The sequence below is a fragment of the Clarias gariepinus genome, chromosome 21 (genome assembly GCF_024256425.1).
Source record: "Clarias gariepinus isolate MV-2021 ecotype Netherlands chromosome 21, CGAR_prim_01v2, whole genome shotgun sequence".
Lineage (NCBI taxonomy): Eukaryota > Metazoa > Chordata > Actinopteri > Siluriformes > Clariidae > Clarias > Clarias gariepinus.
In genome coordinates, this window is record NC_071120.1 from 17,135,734 (window position 1) to 17,147,887 (window position 12,154).

Consider the following 12,154-nt stretch of genomic DNA (forward strand, 5'->3'; position numbering starts at 1 on the left):
AGAAGGACAAAAAGACATTTAGGATAAAGAGACATACATTATGCCGACGATGCCTTCATTTTCCTCTTGTATAAAAAAAAAGAAGATTTTAAGTGATAAAGATTTTCACGACTAATATAGCTATGATCTCGCCCGCTTATCTTCGAGCATACCACCTACAATCCTGTCACAGCTCCGAGCTGCACGTCCCCACTGTTATACAGTAACTGTGCATTTTCATGGCTTTTTGTCCTGCGTTTCACAGCAATTACATCCCCATTACACTCACGTAACATTAGCCACCTATAACAACAATGATTCCGTCATACTAAAACAAAACCACCAATGGGTTGAAATCCCTTGGACCCTGTAAATACTATTACAGGGTCGATACAAATAGGATGGTCCGAAGAGAATGGGATTTCCCGGACCCAGTGGGAATTCTTGTTTGATGCGGGAAAGGCGAATTCCGCGCGGTTCTGCTATTTCTGGGAAAGCTGGACTCTAATGAATATTCCTTCGGAAAGTGCGTATGAAGGCGATGATAGGAAACAGTGCTAAAGCATGCATTTTCAAGGGTAAATAAATGACAACCGATCAATGTGACATTGGATAGTTGTGGTCGGAGGGTTGGCATACCTAAAACGAACAAAAATAACTCGCTATACGGTAACACGTTTTAATTTAATTGGACTAATGCCTTCTATCAACCTAGCTGAATGTTAAGGATGAACCATATACATATCCCAGTTAGTGGATTTCACAGAATGTGGATTTGTTTCTTTCTGGCATGCTTTTACTCAAAGTGGGGTAGGGGTGAGCAGTAATCCTGGGCATGAATTCCACCAGTGACAAAGGTCTGGGTGATACTGATACCTCTAAAGTACTAAATATACCCTCTGGCTTGGAGTGGCATGAACAGGTGGAGAATGGGCAATGCCAACTGCTTGTGTCTCTAGACCCCAAATCTTACAGGTCGCTTTTTTTGGCACAGGGTGTGTGTTTTTGCGGGCTGGAGGGTGGGGGTATGGTCTTCATGTCGAAGTGTGTGTATGACACCCTGTTCAGAGGCGAAAAAGGATCAGGGGAGACAACCCAAATCGGGTGGTTACCGTTCAAAGCCAGCTGGTCTGGCTTAATTAATGCAGGACATTTCTTTTTTTGTTAAAATATTGTGTAGTCTAGTTAATGTTTGATTAACCTGGCCCTCAGCAGGAACTGGAGGGTGTGACTTCCTGGAAAAGCACGAAAGCGACACGGGTGAGTTTTTCTCCCCCCAAATTTCCCCTTCCTCCTTCCACTTAAGTTGAGTTAAGAAATTGTCTCCATGCATTAGGGTACGTTACTTAAAGTTTTCATTATATTAGTCTAGTATGGATGTCTAATGAGACATAAGATAAAAAAAACAGAAACAAGATAAAAGTATAATAAAATGGACTCATTATGGGCACTACAGCCTACATTTGTTGTATCTATCATGTTTTAGGATCTAGAATTAAAACTAAATTTGTGAGATATTCACAAAAGGATCCCTGATTATCTAAGCATATATCTGTGAAGAGACTACATTTTTTAATTTTACAATCTTGAAAATGTGTAACTTGGGGGAATTCTCATTTTTTAATACCCTAGAGTCAATTAGTGTTATAGCAGCCTCACTGACTGCGGGATACTGCGTTTAGATTTTATAGTACAGAAAGTTCGATGATATGAATCCCAAACTAACACTGAAAAATATATTAAACTGTACGCTTGCTGCCGAGGTTTTATATTGACATGGGAACATTAGAAGGTGTTATGGAAATATAAAATATAAGCCTAAAAATAAGGTTTCTTTCTTTTTTTGCAAATAAGTGAAATGTTATGAATGTTTGCCACATGGAGAAAAAAAGCACTTGATTTCATTTCATGTGAAATGATTAAATAGTCCTTTTGATCTTTAGTATTAAATTTACCCCCCCCACACCAAAAGTATACTGTATAACCTTGTAAAAAATGTGATTACAATACATAATTATGTAAATCAAATGAAAAAAAAGACTTAATTAATATTAACTTACTCTTCACCCCCATGAACATACTCAAGATTGATTTACATTCACGGAATTATATTTGTGATGCAGCATTTTTGGAAGACGTACCACTGACAAGATCTCTGTCATCTAATCCCTTCTTCCTGGGTGTTCAGGCAGTGCCGTGTCGCTTCCCCTAGGAGACAGAGGCAAGGCAACTATGACCCAGTTTACAAAAGCTCCCCTGCTCCTCATTTGAAAGCTTCCCCCTCCGTCACACAAATCTTTCATCGGAACGGCGGCTGGGGAAGAGCGCTGTTGTTTTCTTACAGCTAAAAAGGTGCGCTCTTTGCCGTCGATCTTCTCTTGGCCCTTTGAGTCACTATCTGGCGTCTCAATAGTAGCGGTGTAGGAATACTGTTCATGTTTGTGTGTAGGTGCTTACCTTTTTCAGGCTTAGATTGATTGATGATTTTCAGCGACTGAGAATGATCCAGGTGTTTTTACAGAACAATTTTGGTTCTAGTATTAACTACTGATTATACAAACAGGTGACCATGATAGTAGAACAGTAGCCCTGTTTAAAACTCGAAAGTAAAACCTGTCCTGTTTGACTAAATACACCCATTAATCATGAAACCCTGTTGTTGAAACAGTAAGGAACCCCCCCGTCTATTTATATTAATCCTAGTCGGCATGTGGCTTTTGCAGTAGTGACCATGTTGCCTTTTGCAGATCCAGATGCCACCTTCTTAAGTTACACGGCCCATATTATAGTCTGTCAAGTAAGTATTTCATGTTTAACACAATTTTCTACTTAACTATGACATATCAAACACATGGAAACAGTCATGGGGATGAAAAAGAAGTAAAAATGAACTTTCTTACATAGTATTGAAGTATGACTGCGATGACAGCCATGTTACTGTAATTCTTTTGTCTCTAGGTATTAATTCATTCATTCATCATTGCTGGCTAGGGTCATGGTAGATCCTGAGCCTATCCTTACCTTGAGGTACCTCACACACTCATTCACACCTGGGGCTTTATAAGGTCACCAGGATACTTTAATACTGTAGGTGGAAGGAAACCAGAGAACCCGGAAGAAACACACATACCAGAGGAAAACATGGAAAACTTCATACAGACCATGGCATTGTCAGACTATCAGATCGTGCCCCATTCTGTTGGACTCTCTATGTTTTTTTTTTGCATAGATTTAATTTAATATTCAATAACAGGGTTGTATCCAAATTCCCCTGTTTTTTTCTTTCTTTCTTCTTTGCTTCCCTGCGCATCTTCACCATGCACTCGCAAAACATGAAACTTCCCCACCTTTTGATCTCAGGCTAATCTCTCTTGCCTGCTTGATGTCTGATCTTGTTTGAATAAGAATGAGTCAAGGGTGATTCTGATGCCACAAAGTGGTTTAGACGGCGCCTGGTTCTGTCAATCTGCCCTGCACGAGAGCTTGTCTGACTGCCGTGTCATGGAGAGTTCCTATCCATCTACGTTTACTATGAGAGAACCTCCATATCGCCTGTGTGGGAGGAAAGTTGAGTTTTCCTAGCAGCAAATGGTCCCAGATGGCTTTAGATTCTTATCGTTAATCAAGGGTGAGTGGATCTCACCGCAAACACAACTCCAATTTATTTGAACAGCAAATTATTGGCCCTGGCAGGGTTTAGTAAGGAAATCCAAAGCAAATCTTTACGAGTGAATTAAAAAAGTACCTGAGTCATTAGAACAAATACACAAACTGTCATCGTAAAGTCAGTGAACGGCCGTGCGCATTCTGAGCATGCCTATTAACGAACGTTAGGCGTGCGTTACATGCTGTGAGGGGTTGTGTTATAATATCCAGTGCCATGGGACTCCCTGTAGTACATATGTTCCCGTCTCAGGGGTCATAGGACCTTAAGGCTGTAGTGTCTCAGCCAAGCAGGAATCAAGGCTCAAGGTGAGAGGAGCTACATGAGACTGACTCTTCACCATAGACTGAATTATTCAGTAGAGGGGGAGAGTTTTCTTTACCACCTGAAGGGTGTCGGGAGCAGTTGGGTTAAAGCAGCACAATAGCCCCTTATATACTGTATTTCGCTGCTGTGCTTCTGTGGCCAGCCAAAGAAAGGAAGAAAAAGAAACACAGAAAAAGCAGAATAAGAGGCAGACAGGGAGAGCAAAAAAGACATGGGGGGGGGGTCGAATATGAAAAAAGTAAAATAGAAGTAAAAGCAAATAAAAGGGTGGTGTTACAGATGTTTAAATGTATTATAGCTTTCATTCAAATGTCAGACAACAATAAATGGCGAATTATTAAAATCCTCAAAGCAGCTTGTATGATTTATTTGAAGCAGTCCATTTACCTTACTGTGGTCTAATTTTATAGCACACGTACCATATATATACTGTCTGCTCCAGCAAGTAATGTATGGCCAGTTTAGTTTATTTGCCAAGATATGTAGGTTTTTCCACTGCATGTCCGTAATACACAACATCTGTCAGGCCATTGCACAACCTCAGGAAACACCAGTTGGCCCTTGAAGTCTAGAGACAGAAAAATGTGGCATGTTGGCATCTTTTTTAGTGCCACCATTATGAAAAGAAAAAAAAAGAAGTAGTAAAACAATATAACAATTGTGCAGATTTCACCTAGCTTATGACTTTCCAACCGTTCAAAAGAGGAAAAATCATTAGAAGCGTTTTTTTTCCCCACTTTTTTTTTCATGTGAAGCAATCGGCGGACAAGGGGAACTTTGAGTCTCAGGATAAAATATACAAAGAAAACCACCGTACTACACTAAAAAGAAGGAGAGGAACTCAGGAAGTTGTAGAAACTTTCCTTGCGAGCATTTGTATGTCTGGCAGTGTTGGATTTTTTCAGAGTGTGGTGCTTAAGGGCAAATACGGCAAAGGAATATTACTGTTAACAAGACTTTTTTCCTTTTTTTTTACTGTAATAGCCAAAAGTTCCATAATTGTAAGATTTTGGACATTTTTTGTGTGTGTGTGGGGGGGGGGGGGGGTCATACATTTTAGCTGCATTTCAAATTTAAATTCAAATTCAAATTTTATTTGTCACATACACAAACATACACAGTACGAAATGTAGTGAAATGCATTATACGGCTGCCATTGACCCTAGAAGAGAATTAAAGTTTACAAATAAGAAATAAATATGAATAAAAGAAATACGATAGAAATTAAATAAAAAATGAAATTAAACTAGGAAAAATAGAACTAAAAATAAAAATAGAAATGTGCTAGGAAAAAAATAGAACTAAAAATAAAAATAGAAATAGAAATATGATTTAAGATAATTATTACAAATACTAGGCTAAAACTAAGGGTTGATAAAGCACTGCCTACATCAAAGTCCTTTAAGTTAAAGATTATCCTATACTGATAACATTACGTTAGCTAGCAGGTTGATGTATTTTCATAAAATACTAAAGATGGATAGCAACCATAAACAAATAAGTATGTGATACAAAACACAAAATATCCAAATAATGCAGACGAATAGCTATGAATGGAACAGCCACAGGATCCGCGGCAATTTCGGGATGAAATGGAGACACTGTCTAACTAAGAGGACTTCAGACATATTTGCCTGATGAACCCAGACTTTTAGTCTCCACAAACACTGAAGTCTTCATGACCTGCTTTTGCACTTCAGAGATAAGCTGGAAATAGATGCACACTAACTTACCATCTGGACCAAAGTTAAGGTGAACTCGAAGTACAGTACATGTTAATATATTAATTAAGACACATCATCCATGATATGTGTTCAACATACAAATTCAACATCATTCTCAATTGGAGTAAGAATCGCTGTAGGTCAAAATATATTTGAGCAGATTTATGGAAGTTTTAAATGCAAAGTTTGACTTGGATGTCTTCAAGAGTTTCCATATGTGTATGTTAGCTGTGTAGTGACAGCAGCAGCAAATCAAGCTGGCAGCTCTCAAAGGACAGTGTTGTCATGTGGCCCGTCCATGCTCTGCCAAGTGAAGGACAAGCGCAGATTTAAAGTGTGGTACCCTGAATGATCTGGTGATACAGTGATCACAATGTGACTTTATACTATTAATGAATTCACCAGAGTGCTGCTTGTCCTTTGTTTATCAAAAGGATCAAACCATAACTTTATTGCCACAAACCACTGTTGGCTAGAATGGCTGGCGAAATGGAAAAATTGGATCTAAGATCCTACTAGTTGGAAAAATCTACTTACATAAATCATTTATCTAAATGTCAACTTCTTTAACCCAATCAGGCTCGCACACAGTACCAGGAATATTTAGCTCATGTTTAATTAATTCAAAGATGCTCTTATTTAACACCAAATAAGGGCTTGTGTAGCACTGCCCCATAAAACCCTTCTTGATACTTTTACAAGCCTTTTAAAAGGTAATTTGAATGCAATGCTCCAGATTCTTAAAATGATCTGTAAAACATGATGATACATGCTATTATAAGAAGATCAACATATGTTTTGATCCTCATAAAGCACAGCAATTTGCAAACACCTAAAATTTTTATTTACTGGAGTGTTCAAGTCAAACTGGGATTTTTGACTGCACAGAATAATACACAGTTATGTACAGAGTTATGAAAGTAAAAACTCCTATTACTACTTTATTTCTCATTATATTACCTAACTACACTAATGCACTTATGCCAACATTTTGCTAGTGCTTGGATACCATCAAGATACAGTAGAAAGTTTTCCCAGTAGGCCAGAGACATGATTGGACTGCTTGCTTTAAGTCTGAAATGATGGCCTTCCAGGACCTTCTGTAATGGCCCAAACATGGAAATCGCATGGAGCAAGGTCAGGATTGTATAGGGATGTGGCATTAATACACAGCTAAGTTTCTGTAATATGCAAGTGGTGTTTTTGTGTACATTTCCCACAGACAGATGTGTTTCTTCCACAGGTTATCTATCCATTCAAGGATTAGGGTTTTTTTCTCTGCGGCTAAGAGTCTCATTATCATACTGTGTTTGAAATCTTCTGTATATGTCAGTCAGTTTTACACTTAAATTTTTAAGTCCTGGTTTGACTTGAACGACCCTCTCGTATTAAAGCATGACATGTCGTAAATTTACATTTAATGTTCGAGAAACATTTATCTCTACCCTGTAGCAGGTCTAAACACAGATCACCTTACTAGTATCTCTTGTTTCCTCTCTTGAAAGACAAAATAAATTCATCTTTTTATGTGACTGAGAAAAGAAAAAGCTCTCTGTCCTGTAGACATTCCTCTTTTAGAAAACAGAAAAAAAAAAGAAAAGAATATAGCATGGTTACAAAATGCTGACAATAGAGACGCTTTTCATAAAATGACGCTTTTCATAAAATGTCTTTATAGGAACGTTTTTATCCACTTTAATCCACTTGTGGAGTTTGTGGAGAGCTTGCCGTACAAGCCGTTATTATGTATAAATGATACCATATTAATATACAGTACAACAAGCCCTTATTATAAACCAGTGATCTTGCTGGCGGTCATTTTAATGCAAGTCATGCTCCATGTTTTCCAAGTCACCTAGTATTCAAGTTTTTATGAATTTGCCTCCAATGATGATGATGTGTTCTGACCTGACCATGGATTTCGAATATTAGACTTGGAAAGGGGTGAATAAAGAGACTTTATCCAGCTGCTTCTGGCTGCTGCAAGTTACAAATTGGATTTCAAAGCCAATTACACAAAATGTATATTCCCATAAAACATTAAAGTTTATGTATGATATTTCCTAAATGCAGCTATAGTACCTGATTATAAACCAGAAAAATTGCAGTTATTCTTTACTTTGTTGACTCCTAATTTTTGTATTCATGGCTCTGTTCATGAAATTTGTGTGGGAAACACAACCCTCTTTTGGTCTTTCAGAAAATTAGCTTTAAGTCAAAGTTGCAGCTATATTTTTGCCTTTCAGTACTTGTGAAAAAAGTGAAAAAATGAAAAAAGTCAGGTTAATTATCTTAAGTCATGATTTTGATAACTAGCAAGAAATGTAAAAAAAAATATTTCTATGCATTTATTTATGAATTTGTATCATATCGTATTCAGAGTTGTTAAAGCATATTAAGTGTTATTTGTAGCGTAAGAAAATAAAAACCTTATTGAATGACATCAGTTAAACTATTTCCATTCTAAGGTGTTGACTTGATGGACAGACTCGGAGAGCTCTAGACTGCCCCCGCTGGCTAAGGAGTGTATTAAGCCCACTTTCAAACTCCTTTAACTTATTTAGCAACTCCCAAAAGAAAGAAAAAAAAAACACCATTTAGAAATCCTAGGTTTATAACAAGATGAAAAGTTTCTGAAATTTGAAAAGTATTTTCATCATTGGGTCTAGCTGTATAGTGGCAGGGTCTTGGGGTGAGTGGGACAATGCACAGGTGTACTGACAAGGGAGATAAAGACTTCACCATTGTTCAGTTAACTAGAACACCACAAGACTTTTTTTTTTTTTTGCAGAGCATGAAACAAGGACGACAACCTGAACAAAGGTGTAGCTGGTGTTGCAAAGCTCATAGTTCATCTATAATGAATCAAAGGACTGGTATTGATGGATGTGTGGTTTGCCCAACAGAACATGCTAATTACTACATTTATTCTACGAGTCAACCACACAGTGATATGGGCAGCACAAAAAAAAAAAAAAAACTAACTTTAATGTTTAAAACAGTATGTTTTGCACTTTTGACAATGAAGTGCTTTTAAAAAAAAAAAGGTTGATTTTAGACTGTTCCAAAATAGTTTATTAGTAATGAGGTAGCATTGTTGCTGTTGTTGTTGAGATGCATTAAAATTGCAGTAATGCACAAAACATTGCAAAAATAATAAAGCACTATTTTTTAATAAATCGTAAACAAGTCATAATGAACTTTTTCCCTCCCTTGCCTATATTGGTCAATAATCTTTTTTATTATTACAATCAAAGGGTATATTAGTAAGTCAGGTGCCTGCCTGCCTGTGCATAATTTTAAAGCTGTACAATTACATTTTCAACAAAGAAAATGAGTTTGATATTAATTGCGCAAACTCTGACAGCCTTAAGTATTTACAAGTGCACAGATGGGAAAGCTATTTTGGTCTACTTCTAGAGTCATAGCATTATTATGAATTTCACCTATATGAGGAAGAAAAAAACAAAGCATGTGTACATCATTAATCTATTTATCTATCTTCCTTGATTTTTAAAATGATTATCTATCTTATTAACTTCTAACTAATTAAATATTAAAGAAAACAGTGAGACATTTTGCAGGCATGGTTTGTACTCTTAGAAAAAGAATTACTGCATATTACTACACAAGTATTAACTGATCACGTTTATCCTGCAAAGAAACATTTCTATCCTGGTGGGAGTGGTCTCTTCCAGGATGCCTCCACCCATCACACGGATGGTTCAGAAGTATTTAATGGATATAAATACTTTTGGAAGACTAGAGATCCAATAGAGATCCAGAAACTTTTACAACTTGACACCTTAATAAGACAACCGATGTTGGTTTTCCTCTAATTTGTCACCAGTCTGTGGATGATATAAAAACAAGTGGGGAGGGGAAAAGGAGAGAGAAACAGAGAGAGAGAGAGAGAGAGAGAGAGAGATGTGTGTAATCTTGCTGTTGTCTCTCCAGTGCTGCACTGCTCAGTGTGAAGACTCTGATTTGAGCGCTTGACAACATTATCAGCTTTGACAGCCAGATTGCTTTTCACATGAGCAGATTATACACATGCACATACACACAGTACAAACACACGCTTGATGATTTCTGTTTGCTGAGAGGAATACACTGATGTTTATCACGTTCTAAGGAAATAGGAGCCTTGTTCTTCTTTCTTCCTCCAACAAAACCTATTTAGCAATGTGCTGTTAATAATATGTGCATTATGTATAATGACTGGCCAGCTGAAGAGCAACACAATGACACAATAACACCTCCAGTGGTTTCCAGTGGCAAGATAAAAAAAAAAAAAAAAATTAAATATTTAAAAATACAGGCTTAAGAAAATTATGGGATGCTTTTAAATATTATTATTTTCTGGACAACTAAAACCTCACATCATATTAAGCAAATGCATCTGTGTGTAGGGTGAGTATATTTGTATCAAAATGCATATACAGTATGGTAATAGCATATGAGACATCGTATGTGGTGAAGAATTCATAAGTGTATTTCAGTCTATCAACTAAGCCAATTTCAATATTTAACTAGATTATTCACTCTGATACTACAAATAGTCTAAACATACAAGCATGACACGACTGGCTTTTGTTTGGTCTTATTTTTATACATTATATATTTTTAAACCAGGGTTCATAAATTTTTGTTCACCAATTTATCAAATCCTGTTAAATGAGTAGGGTGCACAGAAATCCATAGACCTGATCATAATTAAATATTATCCGATTTATTTACAAGTACAGTAGAGGCAGAAGAAGTTTGACCGTGACATGATCCTAAGACATTTTTAAGCTACCTTACAGACATGTGCTTGTGATCAAGATACAAACTAAAGATTGTTATACTCTGCAATGTGACCTTAATATTGTTTTCTGTTACAATTATGACAGTTTAAAATGAAAGAAAAAGAGGAGGTCTCTTAGGAATCAAGGCTCTGGTGTAGGATCGCTAACACATAGTTAACACAAAGAAATACCTAAGGATGATAAACCTGATCCTGTTAGGAGTTTAACTATGCAGATCCCAAGGCTTCGGTTATACAACTAGATGAAGAGATCATAAACAATATGGCCATCGCTTTACTGACAGAGAATGTTATGCGTCCAAGGAATTGTTAAGGAAAATCCAATCTGAGCATTTCAAGCACAGATATTCTTCTCACATTGATTTCATCTAGGTCCTTCTCACCTCATACCTACTGTATGCACAAGACACCTCAGCATTTTCTTTACTGAGCAACCTGAACCCTACTACAGAATAATTTGTTTGGCTCTTTCTCCTGTTTCCTTCTCTGCCAGATGCCAACCAAGACAAGCGCGAGTGCACGCTGAAATCCAAAAGGCGTTTCTAGGGCGGCTGCATGCGTGACGATCTGGAGGAGTGAGTGATTGAGCTGAAGGAACTACGAATGTGGTGGGTGAGACATAAAGTTTCCAAATTCACAGGAAAGTCAACTAATAACTGCCTTATATCACCGCCTGTGCTTTACAACCCATGAAACTGACAGAAATTTAATTAGCATTAACACTTTAGGTGTACATTATAAGCCTGGCAGATCGTGTGGAGGGATTGTGAGGTTTAAAGCAGCTCAGTAGCTGCTAAAACCACAACCTATTGATTTGCACGCCTAAAGAACAAGAGGAAAGGTTTCTCAAGCTCAGTAGGAGTTGCGACCCAGAGGTGGGATCCCGTGTAAATTGATATCAGCAGGTCCGGTTGCAGTCTGTCAGGCAGATTACCTGCCTTGTTTAATTCATTAACCTGTTTGATGTTTTACCTCTGACTCTAGCTTGTCTGTCACTGAATTACACTAGAAACATAGAAGCTGGATGTAGCAATGCAATATTTCTGTGAAGAAATATAGAAACACACATCATTGTTTTCGGGATCTGAGGAGGAACTGAAAGAACTACTACAATCATGGTTTCTGTTCTCTCATCATCCTCTCAGTGTTATTATACAATCTTAGTAAAACTAAGTCTGTGGTCATGTATGAAATATTCCAGGATATTAATTAACCTCAGCTTGACTTGTCTTTTGCATATTAACCCAGTAAATGTTTTTGAATCTCAGCATGGTCGTTCATGTTTAGTATCTGTGTCAGCTGTAATCAAAGGAGATAAAGGAAACCTGTTAAAAGATGAGCTGGGGGATGGAGATAAAAACCTGGAAACAGTCATTAAAAATGTTTCAACACCTCTAGGAAAGGATTGTGTCTACGGCGTGTAATAATAATAATAATAATAATAATAATAATAATAATAATTATTATTATTATTATTATAATGTGTTAATGAAACCCTAGGACTTGTGTTGTGTAATTTAGTACTAATTATTTCTTTTATAAAGTATGCATGCGCCATATGCATGCCCTTTTATCTGTCTTTTGTCCTCTCCTGAAATGAAAGACACCCTGCGGTTCATTGTGCAAATTATTCCTGGGCCCTTATGTGTT

At 37.1% G+C, this 12,154-nt stretch overlaps 1 protein-coding gene across 1 annotated transcript in view; it reads left to right on the top strand.

Annotated features, from left to right (window-relative positions):
- Nucleotides 1-1,056: 1,056 nt before the first annotated feature.
- Nucleotides 1,057-12,154, top strand: part of mef2cb (myocyte enhancer factor 2cb) — a 65,544-nt gene continuing 54,446 nt past the window's right edge. Inside the window, exons 1-2 of the mRNA XM_053480583.1 lie at nt 1,057-1,239; nt 10,998-11,112. The gene's annotated coding sequence lies outside the window, so the exon portion shown is untranslated. The remainder of the gene's footprint in view (nt 1,240-10,997; nt 11,113-12,154) is intronic.